Source organism: Berghia stephanieae, chromosome 6 (assembly GCF_034508935.2).
Source record: "Berghia stephanieae isolate SIO BIC M18660-M18661 chromosome 6, UCSD_Bste_1.3, whole genome shotgun sequence".
Taxonomy (NCBI): Eukaryota; Metazoa; Mollusca; class Gastropoda; order Nudibranchia; family Aeolidiidae; genus Berghia; species Berghia stephanieae.
Window position 1 is genome coordinate 20712573 of NC_088365.1, and position 22500 is coordinate 20735072.

General features: G+C 37.4%; 2 long non-coding RNA genes across 5 annotated transcripts in view; one reads left to right on the top strand and one right to left on the bottom strand.

Moving 5' to 3' along the window:
* LOC144974647 (uncharacterized) overlaps nt 1-1337 on the top strand; it is a 2139-nt gene extending 802 nt beyond the window's left edge. Inside the window, exon 2 of the long non-coding RNA XR_013645785.1 lies at nt 1-1337. This exon is cut by the window's left edge and continues 7 nt beyond it. This is a non-coding gene — a long non-coding RNA (uncharacterized LOC144974647).
* Nucleotides 1338-3314: 1977 nt separating this feature from the next.
* LOC144974648 (uncharacterized) lies at nt 3315-11547 on the bottom strand. 4 transcript variants are annotated; one of them, XR_013645789.1, is made up of 4 exons: nt 11172-11547; nt 9814-9926; nt 9208-9284; nt 3315-4976 (listed from the first exon to the last, which is right to left on the bottom strand). It is a non-coding gene; the product is annotated as an uncharacterized LOC144974648 (long non-coding RNA). The 4 variants fall into 4 exon arrangements; XR_013645787.1 differs by having other exon boundaries at nt 3324-4976; nt 11326-11547; XR_013645788.1 differs by having other exon boundaries at nt 3324-4976; nt 11060-11547.
* Between the last annotated feature and the right edge of the window lie 10953 nt (nt 11548-22500).

Genomic DNA, 22500 nt, shown 5'->3' on the forward strand with positions numbered 1-22500 from the left:
TCAACCCTCTTTGTGGAACTACAAAAAAAGTGGTGGCATACAAGTAGTGTTGACTTTTTCTGTATTGAGGCGAAAGAGATTTTTATTCCAAGGGTTTGGGAAAGCAAATTGCTTTTTATTCAGAGCTAGTGCACTATTTAACTGTTTTATTGTCTAAAATAGAATTGATTTTGCAGTTCAACTTGACTAGATATCTAATTTTATACGACTTGTCTCTCAAGTAGAATAAAAAAATGAAAAATGAGGACAGCGTGCCATATTATATTTTGAAAAATCATTTAATATATCTAGAAATCATCTGTATAACCTATTGTATACAGTAAATAATTAGGTTTTGTGATTATAATGATGAATTCATAAGGTATGACATCATTTTTGACCACAAAATTATTTTATCTCTGGGCGTAAAAAAATCAATTTTACAGCATTTTTTTTATCTAAGGGGTATGGGTTAGTGAACCGATTATAATTTTTTTCAGACTTAGATCAATCTACAAAAGTTTCGTTTTCTTGTCCTATTACGGTCATATTTTGAAAGTTTGATGGATCATTTCTTTTAGTTGTCTGCAAAATCAGCCTTTTAACTTTATGTCAAATTATAGAAAAAGCTTGCGCTTTCTCAAATGTCTGTTTTATGTCATTTGTCTGATTTTCTAGCAATCCTACCTTAGTCATTTTCCTTTAAATTATCTTCAAATTTATTCAGAATCTTTTCTATGATGTGTTTTACATCATGATGTAAGTGTTTGGGGGTAAATTAAAATTTAGCAATTTTATAAATTTTAAAATTCATTTGTTCCTGTCGATCCCCGCTAAATTTTCAGTTGCAATCAAATAAAAATTCTAAAAAAATTATTCCAAGAGTTTTCATGATATAGCTATTTATGAAAGAAACATTGTGTTTAAATTTGAAAGAAATTTATATGCTAGTTTTTGGTGCATCTATGTTAGAAATTTTAGGGTTTTACGTCTAATTTTAGCTTATGTTGCCCCTTAAAAAAGTTTTTTTTTTAATTCAGTTATTTTTGGTGTTTAGCATCAAATTATACATTACATTATTAGTTCATGAGATATAGTTAAAGAATTTTAGAACTATAAAGCATATTTGACCACTAAAGTAATTTTTTGGTGAATAACAGCAGATATTAAATTATTTCGCAATTTTTTTTCTTAGAGGTATGGGTTAGCGAATTGTTTATAATTTTTTTCAGAATTTGATCAATTTATAAAATATTAGTTTTCTTGTTCCATATTGGTTATACTTGATGAATGTTGGCCTTTGTCTGCATAATTAGCTTTATTATCAAATTAAAGACAAATTTTTCATTTTCTCAAAATTTCATTGTGCGTCATTCTCTGATTTTCTAACATTCACATCTGGATTGTTTCCCATCAGATTGTCTTCAAATTTGGTCAGAATTTTTCTTATGATGTGTTTTGCATCATGATGGTTGGGTTTTGGGCTAAACAAAAATTTAGCAGTTTTATGAATTTTTAAATCAATTTTTTTTCCTGTCATGTCACACCAAATTTTCACTAAGAAATCGAAAAAAAATTCTGAAAAATTTATTTTCAAGACTATTGCTAAACCTATCCATCTTGTTGTAAGAAACATTTTGTGTAAATTTGAAAGAGATCTGTTCGTTGTTTTTTTTCTGCATCACTGTAAGAATATTTGGGGTCTAATTTGAGCTTATATTGTCCCCCTGGTGGTAGGGATTTGGTGGCTAATAGTATTAGCGCTGGTGGTAGGGACTCAGTGAGTAATAGCGCTGGTCGTAGGGACTCGATGAGTAAAAGCTCTACGACTATGACTCGATGAGTAATAGCGCTGGTGGTAGGGACTTGAAGAGTAAAAGCGCTGGTGGTAGGGATTCGGTGAGTTATAGCACTGGTGGTAGGGACTCGGTGAGTAAAAGCTCTATGACTCAGTGAGTAAAAGCGCTGGTGGTAGGGACTCGGTGAGTAATAGCACTGGTGGTAGGGACTCGGTGAGTAAAAGCTCTATGACTCAATGAGTAAAAGCGCTGGTGGTAGGGACTGGGTGAGTAATAGCGCTGGTGGTAGGGACTCAGTGAGTAAAAGCTCTATGACTCGGTAATAGCACTGGTGGTAGGGACTCGGAAGAGTAAAAGCGCTGGTGGTAGGGACTCAGTGAGTAAAAGCTCTATGACTCAGTGAGTAAAAGCGCTGGTGGTAGGGACTTGAAGAGTAAAAGCGCTGGTGGTAGGGACTCGGTGAGTTATAGCACTGGTGGTAGGGACTCGTTGAGTAAAAGCTCTATGACTCAGTGAGTAAAAGCGCTGGTGGTAGGGACTCGGTGAGTAATAGCACTGGTGGTAGGGACTCGGTGAGTAAAAGCTCTATGACTCAATGAGTAAAAGCGCTGGTGGTAGGGACTGGGTGAGTAATAGCGCTGGTGGTAGGGACTCAGTAAAAGTGCTGGTGGTAGGGACTCAGTGAGTAAAAGCGCTGGTAGGGATTCAGTGGTGTCACTGATTTTATGACATTAGAATATAAAGAAATTTACAACTACAATCGGACTAATGATTTTACAAAAGGTCCCCACAAAAGTATATCTTTAAATTAATAAACAAGTCTGTTGATTAAATTAAATTATAATTTTATTTTAAAAGATCAAGAAAATGTCAAAATAAAAATGAAAGTTTTGACAACGAAAATGTACCTATTCCGTAACATATAAAGACACACAAACAAATCTTGTCTTCTTGCTCCTCTGTAATCTTGACACAGCATTGATCTGATATTTCGTGAAGATGTGTAGCATGAACACTCTTCACTCTATAGAGCAGTAAAGTTAGGTGCCCCAAACGTAAACAATAACAAGTTGCTAGTGATTTCCGTTAGGGACCGGAATAATTTACGCACAATATAGGTCTCCCAATTTTGTAGTTTGAGTTGTAGGCAATACACTTTCAGTATTGAAAATATGTTTACATAAAATCTAACAGTTGCAGAAATAATAATATAAGACTAAATTATTATGAAAATCAGGCTCCGAATAATTCTCGTTTTGTTCATACCAGCGCAATAATTTGCTCTGGTCTAAAAATAGATAGACGTAACTTTTGATAAATTTTACCTTTTTGTTCCATAAAATATCCATATCTAGACATTATTTGATGCATGATCGCGTATTTATGAATATGTGTTTCTTTTGCCACCTAACAGCCAAATTTTAAAGGTTATTTTCTTTCTATTATTTACATTGGAACGTGAGCTGTCAAGACAGGAACATGTGGTTTGCCATGTGCTTCTCGACCTTTGTTTACGTTTGGGGCACCTAACTTTACTGTTCTATACCGATCACGACCCAACAAGTATTGAGAACAACCATGCTTCTCAAATTTGTTTTACATACAGGACTTTGCACTATCCTTTTGAATCTGGATAGAGACTTGACCGACTCAATTGTTAACGGGCACCTTTTTACTATCACACTCTTTTATTGAGATGTGATATTACGACTTATAATGTCCCTTTTTATTTCGTCACTGACCGACCAGCTTTTGAAATTTTGATATTCTACAACACAGTGTTTGGTCTCCTGTGTTATATTTGTTTTATTCTGTACCGGCCTGTATAACACAGTTTCGGCCTTCTCTGTGTTATATTTTTATTGGGACATATAGTAACAGATTTGCCTTCTTTGTACTATGAATTGGTCACCCGTTCACGGACTGACACAATACAGTAGCCTGCACTATGCCTTGCTATCTTCCGGCCCCAAACGTACTTCACACAATCAACCCTGCATTATGTGAAGGATAGCTAGTGACGTTTGGCGACTGAGAGACGTTGTCATCACAAGATAGCATAGCAACAGGTTTGAAAAATACCAACTCGTGGTTGCCTAAAGCTAATATCCATTGAGACTTAAGCTCATTCTACAGTAACGTGACAGCCCCCACCCACGTTAAAAATTTACTCTTTTGGTGGTTTATTACATGAAAATAAATTTTACAAATGGACAATGAGTAAAGGTATTAAGGGAATTCTGTATGAAATTTCCTGTGTAGAGTCACATTTGAAAAATTTCGCAGTCTAACTGTCTCTGTCGTGTCAAGGGCATCTTTATGGTCGCATGTCTCTGTTATCTGGAGTCCCTGTCTGGTCAGTCTGTGTGTCCATAACGTCTGTGGTCTCTCTGTCTGGTCAGTTTGTGTGTCCATAACTTCTGTGGTCTCTGTCTGGGCAGAGTGTGTATTTATAATGTCTGTGGTCTCTGGTCAGTATGTGCATTTACAATGTCTAGTATCTCTGAAAAGTCAGAAAGAGGGTTAGAATAGGGATTTGTCTGTATTAAGTCAGTCATGTCAACAATGTCAAAGTCTTTATCTTCAGAGACAAGAGTCAAAAACTGTTCCAACTGGGAGATTCTTTGCAGAAACTGATGTTCTCCCATAACTTGAAACAAGCTATTGATCCTGTTTGTCACTGAAGATACAATTCGATACCGTCCTTCCTGTGTATTTGTCACACGTCATACTGGTACAATGTCAGTTTCAGGTTGGTCATGGATTTCCAGTCTTTCGCCCGCCATGACCCTCATCATCTATGCACATAACATTCACAAGTGGATACAAATATCGATTTACTTTGTATGTTGCATCCATAACAAACACATCACAAAAAACACTCAAATCACGCCTCATTCTTCCCGTTACTTAAAACAAATACTCAAAACCACCATCCTCATTCACACTGAACTTTGTTACACCTCCTTCCTCCTCTATCTCTCTCAGTAATTCCTGTACCGTCTCACCGTCCGTCCTGTCAATATCAGTCTTGAACAATCTCCGCTGCAAATCTTCGACATCTTTAGGCAATACATTTTATCCTTGGCTTGATTGAATGTATTGCCTAAGTTGGGTTGTGGACACCTTTGTTTTAGCCATAGCCTTCACTGTCTCATTCACGAGGGGCAGGCGATTCTCCGGATAAAGTGAGGATGGCTAAATGTAAAAAGAAAAAAGATTAAAAGTAAAAAATTGTATGCAATAGCATTCAATTCAGACCTGCCAGCTAACAAAACAAAAATAAGCATTTTATTTTTTATTGACAATTTAAAGACAAAAATCTGCATATAAACCCATAATGCACGAGTTGTGTTTGTCACTCTAAAATACTTGAATGAACTAAAATGCAACAGGCGCTCATCAAATTCAAGGGTTAAATGAATGACTGCAGAATTCCCAAAAAAACGTCGCTTCATTGTCTTTGTAACATTTTCATGGCATACAAAAACGCAATAGAGTGGTCACCATTTATAATTAGTCCTCAGAAATCAAGCACTTATAACTGCATCGTACTCATAGTCAAAGTCAAATTTTATTTTGAAAAGTCTATGGACAACCATCAAATCTTAAAATTCCTTATCTGGAACAAAAAAAAAAAAAAAAAAAACAAAGACAAAAAAAAAAAAAAGACCCAAAAAAATACCACCACCTAGATCTGCTTATATTGTCTTACAGGACTTAATAGCGCTTGCAACACTATAAAAAGGATGATGATACGGTGACTGATTCAATAAATAGGATATGAAGTGAGTAGAAAAGTGCCAGAAGACAATAGAGAATAAAAATTTTTTTTTTTTCGCGGCGGTGGTGGGGTTTGAACCTGCGACCTTATTGGTACGACAACTCCGCCTGGCAGGTGAGAGCGTGGCTCTACCGTGTGAGCTATCCACGAACACAAAAATATTCGTTTCAAACCCAAAGTCATTTCTAGATCCCTCTCTCACCCACTTCTTGAGATCGCCGATTCGTTCGCCACCATCGCGAAGTAATTTTGACCAGCAGTTAAGCTTAATAGCCAATATTCTCATCACAAACATATAACATAGAACCGATTGAGACATTGAGTATGCTCCGGTGTATGGGATGAATTTTTAATTCAGAAAAGTGAGTGGAGCAGGCACTTATGTTGGTAACAACAAGATATGAAGTGAGTAGAAAAGTGCCAGAAGACAATAGAGAATAAAAATTTTTTTTTTTTTTTTTTTTTTTTTTTTTTTTTTTTTTTCGCGGCGGTGGTGGGGTTTGAACCTGCGACCTTATTGGTACGACAACTCCGCCTGGCAGGTGAGAGCGTGGCTCTACCGTGTGAGCTATCCACGAACACAAAAATATTCGTTTCAAACCCAAAGTCATTTCTAGATCCCTCTCTCACCCACTTCTTGAGATCGCCGATTCGTTCGCCACCATCGCGAAGTAATTTTGACCAGCAGTTAAGCTTAATAGCCAATATTCTCATCACAAACATATAACATAGAACCGATTGAGACATTGAGTATGCTCCGGTGTATGGGATGAATTTTTAATTCAGAAAAGTGAGTGGAGCAGGCACTTATGTTGGTAACAACAAGATATGAAGTGAGTAGAAAAGTGCCAGAAGACAATAGAGAATAAAAATTTTTTTTTTTTTTTTTTCGCGGCGGTGGTGGGGTTTGAACCTGCGACCTTATTGGTACGACAACTCCGCCTGGCAGGTGAGAGCGTGGCTCTACCGTGTGAGCTATCCACGAACACAAAAATATTCGTTTCAAACCCAAAGTCATTTCTAGATCCCTCTCTCACCCACTTCTTGAGATCGCCGATTCGTTCGCCACCATCGCGTAGTAATTTTGACCAGCAGTTAAGCTTAATAGCCAATATTCTCATCACAAACATATAACATAGAACCGATTGAGACATTGAGTATGCTCCGGTGTATGGGATGAATTTTTAATTCAGAAAAGTGAGTGGAGCAGGCACTTATGTTGGTAACAACAAGATATGAAGTGAGTAGAAAAGTGCCAGAAGACAATAGAGAATAAAAATTTTTTTTTTTTTTTTTCGCGGCGGTGGTGGGGTTTGAACCTGCGACCTTATTGGTACGACAACTCCGCCTGGCAGGTGAGAGCGTGGCTCTACCGTGTGAGCTATCCACGAACACAAAAATATTCGTTTCAAACCCAAAGTCATTTCTAGATCCCTCTCTCACCCACTTCTTGAGATCGCCGATTCGTTCGCCACCATCGCGAAGTAATTTTGACCAGCAGTTAAGCTTAATAGCCAATATTCTCATCACAAACATATAACATAGAACCGATTGAGACATTGAGTATGCTCCGGTGTATGGGATGAATTTTTAATTCAGAAAAGTGAGTGGAGCAGGCACTTATGTTGGTAACAACAAGATATGAAGTGAGTAGAAAAGTGCCAGAAGACAATAGAGAATAAAAATTTTTTTTTTTTTTTTTTTTTTTTTTCGCGGCGGTGGTGGGGTTTGAACCTGCGACCTTATTGGTACGACAACTCCGCCTGGCAGGTGAGAGCGTGGCTCTACCGTGTGAGCTATCCACGAACACAAAAATATTCGTTTCAAACCCAAAGTCATTTCTAGATCCCTCTCTCACCCACTTCTTGAGATCGCCGATTCGTTCGCCACCATCGCGAAGTAATTTTGACCAGCAGTTAAGCTTAATAGCCAATATTCTCATCACAAACATATAACATAGAACCGATTGAGTCATTGAGTATGCTCCGTGTATGGGATGAATTTTTAATTCAGAAAAGTGAGTGGAGCAGGCACTTATGTTGGTAACAACAAGATATGAAGTGAGTAGAAAAGTGCCAGAAGACAATAGAGAATAAAAATTTTTTTTTTTTTTTTTTTTTTCGCGGCGGGGGGGGGGTTTGAACCTGCGACCTTATTGGTACGACAACTCCGCCTGGCAGGTGAGAGCGTGGCTCTACCGTGTGAGCTATCCACGAACACAAAAATATTCGTTTCAAACCCAAAGTCATTTCTAGATCCCTCTCTCACCCACTTCTTGAGATCGCCGATTCGTTCGCCACCATCGCGAAGTAATTTTGACCAGCAGTTAAGCTTAATAGCCAATATTCTCATCACAAACATATAACATAGAACCGATTGAGACATTGAGTATGCTCCGGTGTATGGGATGAATTTTTAATTCAGAAAAGTGAGTGGAGCAGGCACTTATGTTGGTAACAACAAGATATGAAGTGAGTAGAAAAGTGCCAGAAGACAATAGAGAATAAAAATTTTTTTTTTTTTTCCCCGGCGGTGGTGGGGTTTGAACCTGCGACCTTATTGGTACGACAACTCCGCCTGGCAGGTGAGAGCGTGGCTCTACCGTGTGAGCTATCCACGAACACAAAAATATTCGTTTCAAACCCAAAGTCATTTCTAGATCCCTCTCTCACCCACTTCTTGAGATCGCCGATTCGTTCGCCACCATCGCGAAGTAATTTTGACCAGCAGTTAAGCTTAATAGCCAATATTCTCATCACAAACATATAACATAGAACCGATTGAGACATTGAGTATGCTCCGGTGTATGGGATGAATTTTTAATTCAGAAAAGTGAGTGGAGCAGGCACTTATGTTGGTAACAACAAGATATGAAGTGATAAATAGGGAACAGTAGATTTCACGAGCACCTCAAAGATGTACCAATTTTCACATTACCTCAAAGTCTCACCGAGACACAAGCAAAGGATCCTGCTAAAACATTTACATAATGCAATAATATTCAAAACCTATAACTATAACAGTACATAACAGAGAGATGATTTACAGTATAAAAAATCATCTCAAGAAGAAAGGTACTGTATTTAACTGTCTGCCTCCCAACTAAAGACCCCCGCAAGGACCAGGAAAAAAATGAACAATCTTAATCCATAACAAAGACAGGGAGCAACATGGAAAGGGAAAACAAATATAAGGGATAGAAAAATGTGAACTCTCTGCCCAGAACCCTTCCAAGAAATTTTTTTTTAATAAAAAAAATACAAATTCTGGAACAATCAATTTTGTCACAAGCTGGTCATCATCTCTCCATCTCAGTGCGCCACCTTGAATGTATCGTATTAAAATATGAGTTGGAATGGCTGTTGTCCTTTAAACATTTGGTCCTGGTGTCAACAGTGCATTTACCTAACTAATCTATTACTATATATTACACTCAATAGTGGGAGGGGGGAGGGACAATTAAGTACTGAAAATATAAAGTAACAAGAAAAGAAAAAATAATACATATTTATAAAAAAAATTGAGTCTAATTGCAACTAAAATAGAATTTGCGATTAATTGCTGTCAAGTGTAACATTTTCGGCAGCGAAAAACTGCAGGGACAAAATATCGATGGAAAATAAGTATAAAATGAATGAGTCTTACCAATTTATCACATGGGTGATTTTCATGGTGGTGATTAGCCCCTGTAACCCTCAGAAGCCAGTATTAATTTCAGAGTCCTGCATGGTAAGAAAACTTTTTATTACAAAATAATAAAATTATCCACAACATAGTATGATAAAATATTAATAGCGTTGTCACTTGCATAACTCAATTGTGAAGGATTTCAACATGCAGATTATAGAGCAATTGAAAATAAATCTTAATAAGACATTCAATAATAATACCAATCCAGCGCAATCAGATACAATTAATGAACAAATCAATTCTTTCACTTTTTAAAACTGTTCTGGTAATAGTTGAACTATTGTCTTGCTGCATTACATCGTGCAGCCCGCCCACTGAAGACTGTAAATGAGCTGCAGATAGGCAAACATTGCCTCTTCCTCTGGATGTTTTAAAATTCAGAATCAGTTTGATTGCTTTATTAAAATTGTCTTGGCAATCAAGATAGAAAAGCTGATGGTGATAATTTACTTCCGAGTTATTCTGAAATATTATAACCTTGTGCATATAATATTTTCATTTTTTTTAAATATGTAAAAGTAAAAAAACACCTCCTGCCCCCGTCCAAAAACAACCTCCTACCTCTGGTTAGGGCGAACTCCTTTGCTTGAAGTCAATTGCTTTTTGCCCTGCTTGCATTCATAGACACAAAAGTCATAAATTAGCCAACTTTCCTCAGGGTGATATGATGGAAGCTGAAAAACACGGAATAATATAAAAGATCATAACATAAATACCTAAATATTAAGTTTAAAAATTGCAATATTTTCTCCAACTGAGACAAAGGTGTTACAGTTCAGTACGTTAGAAGAATAAGAAAGTAAGTCGAGAGTTTTCTCGAAGAACTTAAATTTGTGACGTGGTACTCAAATCAGGGACTAGGTCAAAAGCTGAATGGCACAAATGGAAAGCCAAAGGCATGTTGTTTTCAATATTTAAAGTCAATAAAAATTCAAATTCTGTGCATTCTAATATTAGGCAAACAACTACAGACTACACTAAATTGAATTGTATTAAGTAAAAGGATCTTGTCACATTCAATCAAGCTGTCATTTGAGAAAAATTACTTCATTATAAATTGAAGTTCAGATCGCATGTTTGAAGCCGTATTAGGAAAATTCATGTATCTGTGTATAAGCCAAGTTTCATCAAAATCACAGTGGCAACGAGTGTCTAATATTTGCCACCAGATACACTCGTAAAATTTGGGTGTAGGCCTATTTAGCAAAATCATATATTAGGAATGGTTTATACTACATCATCCTGCATCTTTTTTAAATATTAAAAAAAGAATTGAGCTTTCATAAGCCGCAATATCCACCAAACATGCTCAAAGCACTTTACAAAGGATCCATGACTAGCAGCAACACGTAACAAGTAGAACGTTAGGCGATGTTTTTCTTCTGACAGACAACGCTCTTAGCGGATAGGAAATCATACACATGAGTACAGTGAGAGAATGTGAGTCCTTGGCGAGGCTCGACCCCAGGACCTTCCAATCCGGAAGTGAGTGCCACACAGCCGCATATATCTTGGCTGTTCTTGAGAATTTGCCAAACACCTACAAACTAATTAGTAAAAAGAGGGAGATGGGCAGAAATAGACAGACAGATACACACTCAGAGAGAGAGAGAGAGAGAGAGAGAGAGAGAGAGAGAGAGAGAGAGAGAGAGAGAATAATATCAGTTGCCTGTGGTGTCAGTCCGTTTAGGAGTGAGGTGGCGGAAGAAGTAGTCTAGCACTAGTACTTGGGTAGTAGTAGTAAGTAGTAAATAGGGGAGGTTTTCTGCACGTTCCTTGAGCTAAGGAAAGTATTCCTTCAACTAACCTTAAAATAAAAAATAAAACCTTGTACATTTCCAACACTTGGACCTGCACTATGACCTATAACTAAAACTAACAGACAAAAAAAAAACCCCGCTAAGACTCCTCTCCAGTACCTTTCAATATTTCAAATTGAATTATAATGGCTGCGGAAAACTAAAACAATGGTCATATAAGGAAATTTACAAATCAATCAAGTTGTTCTACAGGTTTTAAAATGAAAATATGAAGTAACAAGATATCACTCTAATATAGTGACACCTAACTAACACTAGACATCACACCAGCAGCAATGCTGAGCGGAGTAATTTTACTTTTTTCTACATTTAAAATAAAAAGTGGCATCTTTCATTTCTTCTAATTCTTAACAGACACGATTATGTCCACTTCACATCTCAACAACAGGGACAATTTTTTCACTTCTTGAGGCAGTCTTTTCTTACTTCTTTTAAATTTCATTTTTTAAAGCTTCTTTATTGATTTGTTTATAAGTTCTATTGTTCTTCTTCTTATAACGAAGTGGTTATTCAGAGTCGACTCTGGATAACTGTAGATGGTTATTCAGAGTCAACCCTGGATAACCATGTGTACAGATATTTAGAGCCGAGTAGCCTATCGAATTATCGAGTTGAGTTCTTGCGAGATGAGTTTCTTTCAATTTGATACCAGTTTACTACGGTTATATTGTGACTTTGGCAATTTTAGTGCCAAATTCTTAAAACTTGGCGATTTTTCAACTTCAGTCGCTTATAAATAAGAATCTTTAATCAATTGCAAAACATATTGCATCAACAAAGCAAATTTAAATTAGCTTATAAACAATCATTTCTTAAATCGATCAGCCTAACTTATTATCTCTCTATTACCAAATGATATCTATAAACATAATATGAAGATAGAAGGGTGGCTGGTAGAGAGAGAGAAAGAGAGAGAGAGAGAGAGAGAGAGAGAGAGAGAGAGAGAGAGAGAGAGAGAGAGAGAGAGAGAGAGAGAGAGAATTAATGAATTGATTTTTATTTTTTTTTTAAATTGTTTTATAATTAGACACAAGTTGTAATGAATTCTATTAACAAATTCAGAACAATCAAACAAAAACAAAACAAAACTTAAAAAGGAAGAAAAAAAAAGACACGCTTATAAACCTTATAAAATCGTCAAATGAATGTAGACCCTATTATCATGTTACAGCTAAAAAGTAGACAAATAGTTACACCCATTTGCTCCATCCCCTTCCCTTTCGATCAACTTCTCATTCATGGCCACCATGTGTCTTGTGCTGCCTTTGACCTTTGGCGCCAGCGTGTCCAGACTAACGTCATAAATAAAGGAGTGTCACCAAAATTCATGCAACTGAGCAGAGGTGTCAAAAAATGAGAGAAGGAATATTATTGTTTCCCCCCCCCCCCCCTGAATTACCACTGAGCAGAAAATGTTTGACATGACAAAAAAACAACAGAACATTTATGAACAAATCCTAAAATCCCAGAAATCCGCGGAAGATTATCATCACTGGTCCCCACTATATTTTTTTAAAATATTTCTTTTTTTTTTTTGTTGCAAAATCTCGACAATTTGCAAAAAATTGCAAATTTTGCGGCCGCAATGCAAATCACCGATGCAAAAAACTGCCATGACAGAAGAGACAAGAAAATACGAAAAAGTAAAACGATTTTTTTCCCGTAGGGTTAAACAGAGGTGAACAAACAGAAAAACCGTGTGGTTGGTAACTGGAAGTTCATCACTCATAACTGTCTACAGTTATTCAGAGTCGACTCCCCGACTCTGAATAACTGTAGACAGTTATTCAGAGTCAATTGTCTACAGTTATTCAGAGTGGACTCCCCGACTCTGAATAACCCTAGACAGTTATTCAGAGTCGACTCTGAATAACCGGAGAAAGTTATTCAGAGTCGACTCTGAATAACCGCAGCCTCTTATAATTTCATTGTCAATATCATTTTCATCAGCATACTTTTACGGTACTTTTACCATGTTATTCTTACGCTCTTACAGTTACAGTACAGCAGAGCGATACCTAACGCAGGCCTTTAAAGTGCTACTAAATTTGAAAAATTAAAATAAAACATTTGACAAAAGATCCACAGTTCAAAAGCTAAAACTAAAACAATTATAAAGTGAAACTACCTCGAGGCTCGAGGAACATCGGGGGTAAGGTCTCCCGCCCATACTGGGCACTGTGGGACTGGAAGTCTAGAGAGCTGCGCTGGTGGAACCCGTAATTTAGCTTCTTAAACGGTTCCGATCATTCAGGAGAGGAGTAGTACCTATCTAGTTGTAGTTATTAGTAGTAGAAGAAGAAGAAGAAGAAGAAGAAGAAGAAGAAGGAGCATGTTCAGGTTCAAGTTCAACCCTCTTCGTAGGCACTTGCAAGAATTTTTCAAAATAGTGGCTATGGGTATTAATTTAGCGTAGAAAAATAAAGGGGAGTGAAACATTAACTAGAGTGAAAAATTATCGCTCTGTCTAAACTGGTTAAAAAGTTATGATGGTGGAAAATCTCTATATATAGATAGCTTAATAGGAAAAAATGTGACCAAAGCACAGCATCCCAATGGATAATCACGTATAATTCAGAAACAGCTTCAGATACAACTTTGAAATTTTTACATGTGGTAAATCAACATCTCTGTAATACATTGCAAACAGAAAATGAATTATTTATTGAGAAAGAAAAGTATAGTTTAGAGCTGAGACAGCTGAAATCAAGGAAAAATAGATCACGACACACAAATGAATGACCTATTGGAATTTTGGAAAAGTCAATAATAAAATATTTATTCACATGACGATAGACCAAATACACCACTGAATCGGCGTCATTTAGTTGTTCACTTTGAACTTTTTAAAATGAAAATAGACCTCATAAAAGCAAAGATATGAACTGACAAATGTTTGAGGTGGTGTACTCTTCTTAGTTGATAGAGTTAAGAGTGAGAATGACGAGAAATGAGTTGCCACTTAATTAAGGAAAAAAATTGTCGTATCTAGTTTACTTACCTTCTTGTTGACTTTGTAATAAAAAGTACATTATTCTCATTTTCGAATGTTTTCAAATTGGAGAAAAGATGAGAATGTCTCGTTTACCGAGAGGGCCATTTTTTTTTTTTTTTTTTTTGCTTCACACTTATAAAAGAAAGACCGCGAAAAGTGGAGGCTGGTCGGCTGGTCCTTGAAAGCTCACAAATGCAACGCATAAGAGTGCTGGGAGTAGCTACAAATAGGTAAAGGAGCGGTGGTTTGCAACTTTAAACACATAAGAGTTCTGGGAGTACAAATAGTGAAAAGCGGTAGTTTTCGCTATTTGTAGTGGTAGTACAAATAACCACTTCGATAATAATAATAATAATAATAATAATAATAATAATAATAATAATAATAATAATAGTAATAATAATAATGATGATGATGATGATGATGATGATGATGATGATGATGATGATAATGATAATGATAATAATAGCAATAATGATAATAATAATATTAATAATAATAATAATAATAATAATCATAATAATAATAATAATAACAATAATAATATTAATATTAATAAAGTAATCAGATATTGGTGATAACAATTAAATGATACCTCCCTCACAGATAGCTAGCAATGTAAAATCAGAATCAAACGACCAAAAATGAATAGAAATGAATATTCAGATTGAAAAACCAGCTTTTAAAAATCTTTTTTATATAGCGTTATGTCCAATAAATGTGCTCAATCGATTTACAAGGGATCCCAAGCCAAAACCAGCACTTATCATGTAGGAGTAGATATGCGCCTGAAGTACGGTTTTATTTGAACGACAGATAGCGTTGTTACCGGCCATGTACCAATTTTATTCTGGAGTACTACGACAGCGCTTTCCAACAACTCATCTTTGTGCTAACACAGCTGGACTCAAACCAAAAACTGCAGGTCCGAAGTCGAATGCCATACTACTAGACCACAAAGCTGTACAACCAACCCCTTTGTGCCAATCATTTCAGACAAACAAACCGAGAGCCATTCGTGCTTAATATGGAAGTTGTTTATTTTCTTTTGATCACATTATCATATTTTCAGATAATTGTCAACGCTGTCCTGAGCAGGACAAAAACAAAAACATCCCTTGCTTCATTTTGCATTCTGAAGGGATTTCACACTTTACGTATTCTTCTCCCATGCCAATACTCATTATTTGGGCCATGCCATCTCCTAAACAGGATAAGACGATTGCCCGTCTTTCTATTTTCTGATTTCATGATGCCCCCTAATTTCCACCGATTTCCACTAATTTAGACAACACATCCGTTTAGCCTCCAATTCCTCATCCTTGCCAATCCGTCAATGGCGCCCATTAAACTGTCAATCGAGTGCAGGAATGTCCTGGCCTGTATTCTGTAACGACAACAATGGCGTCGATAAAAAAGGATATCATCATTTCACTGATATTCCCATTTTTACGGATGTATTATTTACTTCAACGTGAAGTCATTTCCAGTATTTTGAAATGACGAGGTCGAGTTAGCAAGCCATACGAATTCTTAATAAGTCAAAGGTTATGGATAAGAATGAATATCTTTGTGGTCGGTGACTCAACTTTATGTCTCATATATTTGTAACAGAGTTGAGCACTGTTAAGCGTTGATTAATAAATTAAATAAATTGAGCTTTATATAGCGCAATATCCACTAAATGTGCTCAAAGCGCTTTACAATGGGTTCCTGGTCAACAGCAACATTTAACATGTAGGCCGGGACATGACGCCTGTTAGGCGATATTACATTTTTTCGGACAAAGACAACGCTGTTAACGGCCTGGTACTCATTTTACACCTGAGTATGGTGAGAGAATGTGATTAAGAGCCTTTTACAAGGACTTAACTATGCGCCGAGCGCGAGCCTCGAACCCAGGACCTTCCGATCCGAAAGCGAGGGTCATACCACTAGACCACATAGCCACAAGCGTTGTCCATCATAGGATGGTTGAGAACATTCGCAATTTGTAAGTATACTTGTATATATACCCCACTCAACTTTTGTGTAAATGAATACTTGATCATTGGCAGTGACCGATAATATTGTTACGGGGGTCGATTGAAAAAGTTTTGAAATTTCTGTAATAGCTCCCTTGTTTTTTAAAGGAATAAATCGTTAAACAATGAATGAAAAAACTTGAAATCTCAGCTACAGATCGTTTAGTTTATTTTTCAACTCTAGTCACCGTCAAAACCGACACAGAAGTGCCAACGCCCCACCATTTGACGCATCTCAACGGCAAAAATCTGACGTCCTTTATCTCTACACCAAGATCGGAGAGCAGCTTTCACGTCTTTGTCACTTTCATAAGGGTTTCCTTTGGGATACTCCTTCAGTTTAAGGTGCGGCTATGTGGTCTTGTGGTATGACACTCGCTTTCGGATCGGAAGGTCCGGGGTTCGAGCCTCGCTCGGCGCATAGTTGAGTCCTTGGAAAAGACTCTTTACTCACATTCTCTCACCGTACTCAGGTGTAAAACGAGTACCTCACCGTTAACAGCGTTGTCTTAGTCCGAAAAATTGTAATATCGCCTAACAGGCGGGATGTCCCGTCCTACATGTTAAATGTTGCTGTTTACCAGGGACCCCTTGTAAAGCGCTTTGAGCACATTTAGTGGATATTGCGATATATAAAAGCTCATTTTAAAAAAAAGAAGTCTGAAGGTGGGAGGTGGAGAATGCAAGGTGCGGGAAATCCATATTCCTACGTTCGGTTTGAGTTTGTTGCCTAGTATGTGGGCGAGCGTTATCGTGGTGCAAAATCAGATTTTTCTGGCTGGGGTCGCACTCTTTTAAGCCAGTTGGGCTCTCAGTTTTTCCAGCGTGGCAACATATTGATGGGAATTCACTGTTTTGTCCTGTTCCAAAAATTTGAGATGAACAACATCTTTAAAGTCCCAGAAAATCATGACCAGCTCCATTCTAGCCGACGCCACAACTTTCAGCTTTGTTGGACAAGGAGAGTTCTTTGGATCGGCATTCCATTGACTGCCGTTTGCTCTCTGGGTCATAATGTGGACCCATGATTTTATTTATATTATAAATAGTAAGGCTCTAAATTAAACATCTTTGAAATTATAAGGAAAATTGCAAAACTTTCCAGCCCACCCTCGTAAAATGCAAGTACGACAGGGATGTTCCACATAAATGTACACATCTACAATTGTGTCATAAGGAGCTGGCTTTGTATCGCGTAATTATATATATATATATATATATATATATATATATATATATATATATATATATATATATATATATATATAATTATTTTAATTTTTCGACACAGTCACCGTCACAACCAACACAGAGCTGCCAGCGCCTCACCATTTGGCGCATCCCGTCGGAATATATCAATATACACGCAAAGGGACAAAGATCGATCCAGGGCGCAGTTGAGATTTTTTTTCTGCTCCCCCCCCCCCCCCCCCCCCCCAAATCCCCTGCCCACCCAACAGTTATTGCATAGCTGGTTCTGTTAGATCTTGAAACTTGAGCTTGGGCTTTTTGATATAGCGCAATTTCCACTAAAGGTGCTCAAAGCGCTTTACAAGGGGTCCCTAGTCAAACAGCATCACTTAACATGTAGAACGATATGATGCCTGTTGGGTGATATTAGACTTTTTTTTCGGACAGAGACAACGCTGTTTACGATCAGGTACTCATTTTATACATGAGTACCGTGAGAGAATGTGAGTAAATTATAGTCTTTTCCAAGGAGTCAACTATGCGTCGAGCGAGGCTGGAACCCAGGATCTTCCGATCCGAAAGCGAGTGTCATACAACAAACCCACATAACCTCACGTCTGGTGGAAAGTAATTTGTGATAGACTAGCGTCCTATCTAAAGGATAGTAAGCAATTGCTATTGTCCATTTCACTCTATTGAAACCGCGATAAATTCCGTCTCCGTGGGTCTAATTTTTCTGAAGGACTACCAAGGAAGGAAAGAAGGAAGGAGGGAAGGGGGGAAGGGGGGAAAGGGGAAACAATAATACTGATGAGACATCCTAATCAATGTCCGCAAGGACTTGTCAATTTATTCTGTGGCATCGTTATGATGCACGAATCCCAATAATTAGCTTAACACAAGATGTTCCACAATTTTGCCAAAATTCTTGACTTTTTATTTTTATCCCTTCAATGCTGCAATATCATCTTTTATGAAGTTCAGAGAGAAACGATTTTGACGGGTGTCGTGCTTGTGAACTGTTGTTTTGGCGAAAGGCCTATTCTAATTATGACCGCAGAAATATGCTCTATTTTGGAACATATTAGGGCTAACCCACGCAGGAGACAGAGTCCGACGACACTGCCGTCCTCTGCCGTCTTCCGGATAAAGACGTCGGGCACGGACAAAATACTAAGAATAAAGAGGAGAGCTGCTAGACCTACCCATACCAAGCACCCGACGTCCTCTGTCGTTTTTTAATCGAGCTTGGTATGAACAGGTCTAACGGCTCTTCTTTTTATTCTTAGTATTTTGTTCGTTCCCGACGTCTTCATCCGGAAGACGGCAGAGTAGGACGGCAGTGCCGGGTCGTCGGAGTCAGTCTCCGGTGTGGATTAGCCATTATTTAGAATTCTCGTTTAACCGTTGAACTGCTGTGCTCTGAAAAAAAAAATCGTATTAACATTTTTGGCCAAATCTTTAATACTAGTTTTTTCCAGAGTGCGATAGTTAACTGGTTAACCATTTCCTTACCAGCCATTTTCAGAATTTTCCCCAAAATTTCACACCCACCCAACTCAAAAATATAATTTTCTTACTCAAACATAAAAGAAACTAAATACATTCTATGCATAATATAGATCAGCAAAATGAACTCTACAACACGGTGTCACGTTTTAATAGCTATAATAAAACACTTCTCTTTAAATTGTGTGATTTACAAAATAAATCTGAATGATTAAAGGGCTGGTTGTATCGTAACGAATGTGACGATTTTCCAATTGTTGGCAAGGAGAGGGTTAAAGAGGCACATACACCATGTAACTTAGTTTTTCAGAAGCTGTTAAAAACAAGATCAGTGGTTTGAGTAGGCAACTAAGAACATGGGAAGTGTGCTCTTGCAATAAATATTTTGCCCACAGCTTCCTCTATACCATCAGGTTTCAGGTTGGCTGATCTATAAAATATGGCTAGCACTATTCAGTATCTGATAGGCAGCAGCGTGTGTGTGTGTGTGTGTGTGTGTGTGTGTGTGTGTGTGTGTGTGTGTAAGGGGGGGGGAGAGGAGGGGAAGAACCTGAGATTCAGGGAAGTGTACACCAGTGGGGAGTGAACCTGAGACTCTGGGTTTTGTAATACAGCAATAACAAAATGGGGGGGGGGGGGATTATTTTTTTACGGAACCCGACAATATGCGGCAAAGTTGTGGAAAGTAGGCAAAGCGTGGGGAATGAACCTGAGACAGTGAAGTGTACACCAGTGGGGAGTGAACATGAGACTATGGTTTTCGGCGGGCTTCAGCTAATTTCATATAAAAGCAATTACTTTTTTACAAAACCTGACGAAACCTGGCAATATCCGAGAAAGTTATGGGTAGTAGGCCACAGTGGGGAGTGAACCTGAAATTCGGGGAAGTGTACACCAGTGGTGGAGTGAACCTGGTCTGGGTTTCGGTGGGTTTTGTAAAAAAAAAAAGCAATTACTTTTTGTTTACGAAATGCGCCAAATTCCAACAAAATGGGGCAAAGTTATCGAAAGTAGGCAAATAATGGGGAGTGAACCTGAGACTAAGGGAAGTGTACACCAGTGGGGAGTGAACCTGAGACTATGGTTTTTGGCAGGTTTCAGTGAGATTCACATAAAAGCAATTACTTTTTTACGAAACCCGGCAATATCCGACAACGTTATGAGAAGTAGGCAACAGTGGGGAGTGAACCTGAGATTCATGGAAGTGTACACCAGTGGGGAGTAAACCTGGGACTCTGGTTTTCGGCGGGTTTCAGCGAGTTTCATATAAAAGCAATTGCCTTTTTACGAAACCCGACGAAAACCTGGCAATATCCGAGAAATTTATTGAAGTAGGCAACAGTAAGGAGTGAACCTGAGATTCGGGGAAGTGTACACTAGTGGGGAGTGAACCTGGGACTGGGTTTCGGCGGGTTTTGAAAAAAATAAGCAATTACTTTTTGTTTACGAAATGCACCAAATCCCAACAAAATGGGGCAAAGTTATGGAAAGTAGGCAAATAATGGGGAGTGAACCTGAGACTAAGGGAAGTGTGCACCAGTGGGGAGTGAACCTGAGACTATGGTTTTCGGGTTTCAGCGAGTTTCACATAAAAGCAATTACTTTTTTTACGAAACCCGGCAATATCCGACAAAGTTGTAGGAAGTAGGCAACAGTGGGGAGTGAACCTGAGATTCATGGAAGTGTACACCAGTGGGGAGTGAACCTAAGACTCTGGTTTTCGGCGGGTTTCAGCGAGTTTCACATAAAGCAATTACTTTTTTACGAAACCCGACGAAACCTGGCAATATCCGACAAATTTATTGAAGTAGGCAACAGTGGGGAGTGAACCTGAGATTCATGGAAGTATACACCAGTGGGGAGTGAACCTGAGACTCTGGTTTTCAGCGGGTTTCAGTGAGTTTCATATAAAAGCAATTGCTTTTTTACGAAACCCGGCAATATCCGACAAAGTTGTGGGAATTAGGCAACAGTGGGGAGTGAACCTGAGACTCAGGGAAGTATACACCAGTGGGGAGTGAACCTGAGACTATGGTTTTCGGCAGGTTTCAGCGAGTTTCACATAAAAGCAATTACCTTTTTACGAAACCCGGCAATATCCGACAAATTTATGGGAAGTAGGCAACATTGGGGGGTTAACTTGAGATTCATGGAAGTGCACACCAGTAGGGAGTGAACCTGAGACTCTGGTTTTCGGTGGGTTTCAGCGAGTTTCATATAAAAGAAATTACTTTTTTACGAAAACCAACGAAACCTGGCAATATCCGACAAAGTTATTGAAGTAGGCAACAGTGGGATGTGATCCTGAGATTCAGGGAAGTGTACACTTGTGGGGAGTGAACCTGGGACTCTGGATTTTGTAAAAAAGCAATACCAAGGGGGAGGGGGAATTACTTTTTTACGAAACCCGTCAAAACCCGACAAAGTTATGGGAAGCAGGCAGCAGTGGGGAGTGAATCTGGGATTCGGACACTGATGAGGAGTGAACCTGGGACTGCGAGAGGCTGATACCAGTGGACAGTGAGCTCAGATTGTACTTTTATTTCGAAATCTACCGAAATTGTCAAAAGTTATGGGAAGTGGGCACCATTGGGAAATGAACCGGGACTCAGGGAAGTGCACACCGGTTGGGAGTGAACCTGGGACTGTGAGATGAGGATATCAGTGGAAATGAACCTTGGACTATGGAAGATGGATACCAGTGGGAAATGATGCCGGACTATGGGAGTTGGGTACCAGACGAGAATGAAGCAATTACTTTTTCGAAACCCGCCAAAACCCGTCGAAAAACCATAGACTTAGGTTTACTCCCCAATAGTGTACACTTCCCTGAGTCTCGGGTTCACTCCCCCACTGTGGCCTACTTTCTTTCCATAACTTTGTCGGATATTGTCTGGTTTTGTAAATAAAGTAATTGCTTTTTTATTCGGCGTGTTTCGTAAAAAGAGAAACACCCCTAAAAATACCACGTGTATTCAGTAAATGTATGTCAATTGTAGTCTAATATTCAGTATCTATTTAAATTATTATTATTATTATTATTATTATTATTATTATTATTATTATTATTATTATTATTATTTTTATTATTATTATTATTATTATTTTAAATAGAAAGTCTGGCCACATATTTATAATGAATTGGGTTTGTCTTAGATGACAAAACAAACAAACAAACAATCAAACAACAACAACAACAAATGAGACAAACTGAAAAAAGCAAGATTTTAAAAAGTAATAAACAATAGAAGAGCACATCAATGAAAAACAACAACGAGATTATAACACATAAAAGATATTCGTAATAAATCGATAACTGATTAAATTACTCCAACTACTTGATTAAAAAATAATAATAATCATAATCATAATAATGATGATGATGACGATTACAACAACAACAACAACAACAATAATAATAATAATAATAATAATAATAATAATAATAATAATAATAATAATAATAATAATAATAATAATAATAATAATAATAATAATAATAGTAAGTAAGTAGAAATAATAATAATAATAATAATAATAATAATAATAATAATAATAATAATAATAATAATAATAATAATAATAATATAATAATAATAGTAACAATAATAATAATAATAATAATAATATAATAATAATAATAATAATAATAATAATAATAATAATAATAATAATAATAATAATAATAATATAATAATAATAATAATAA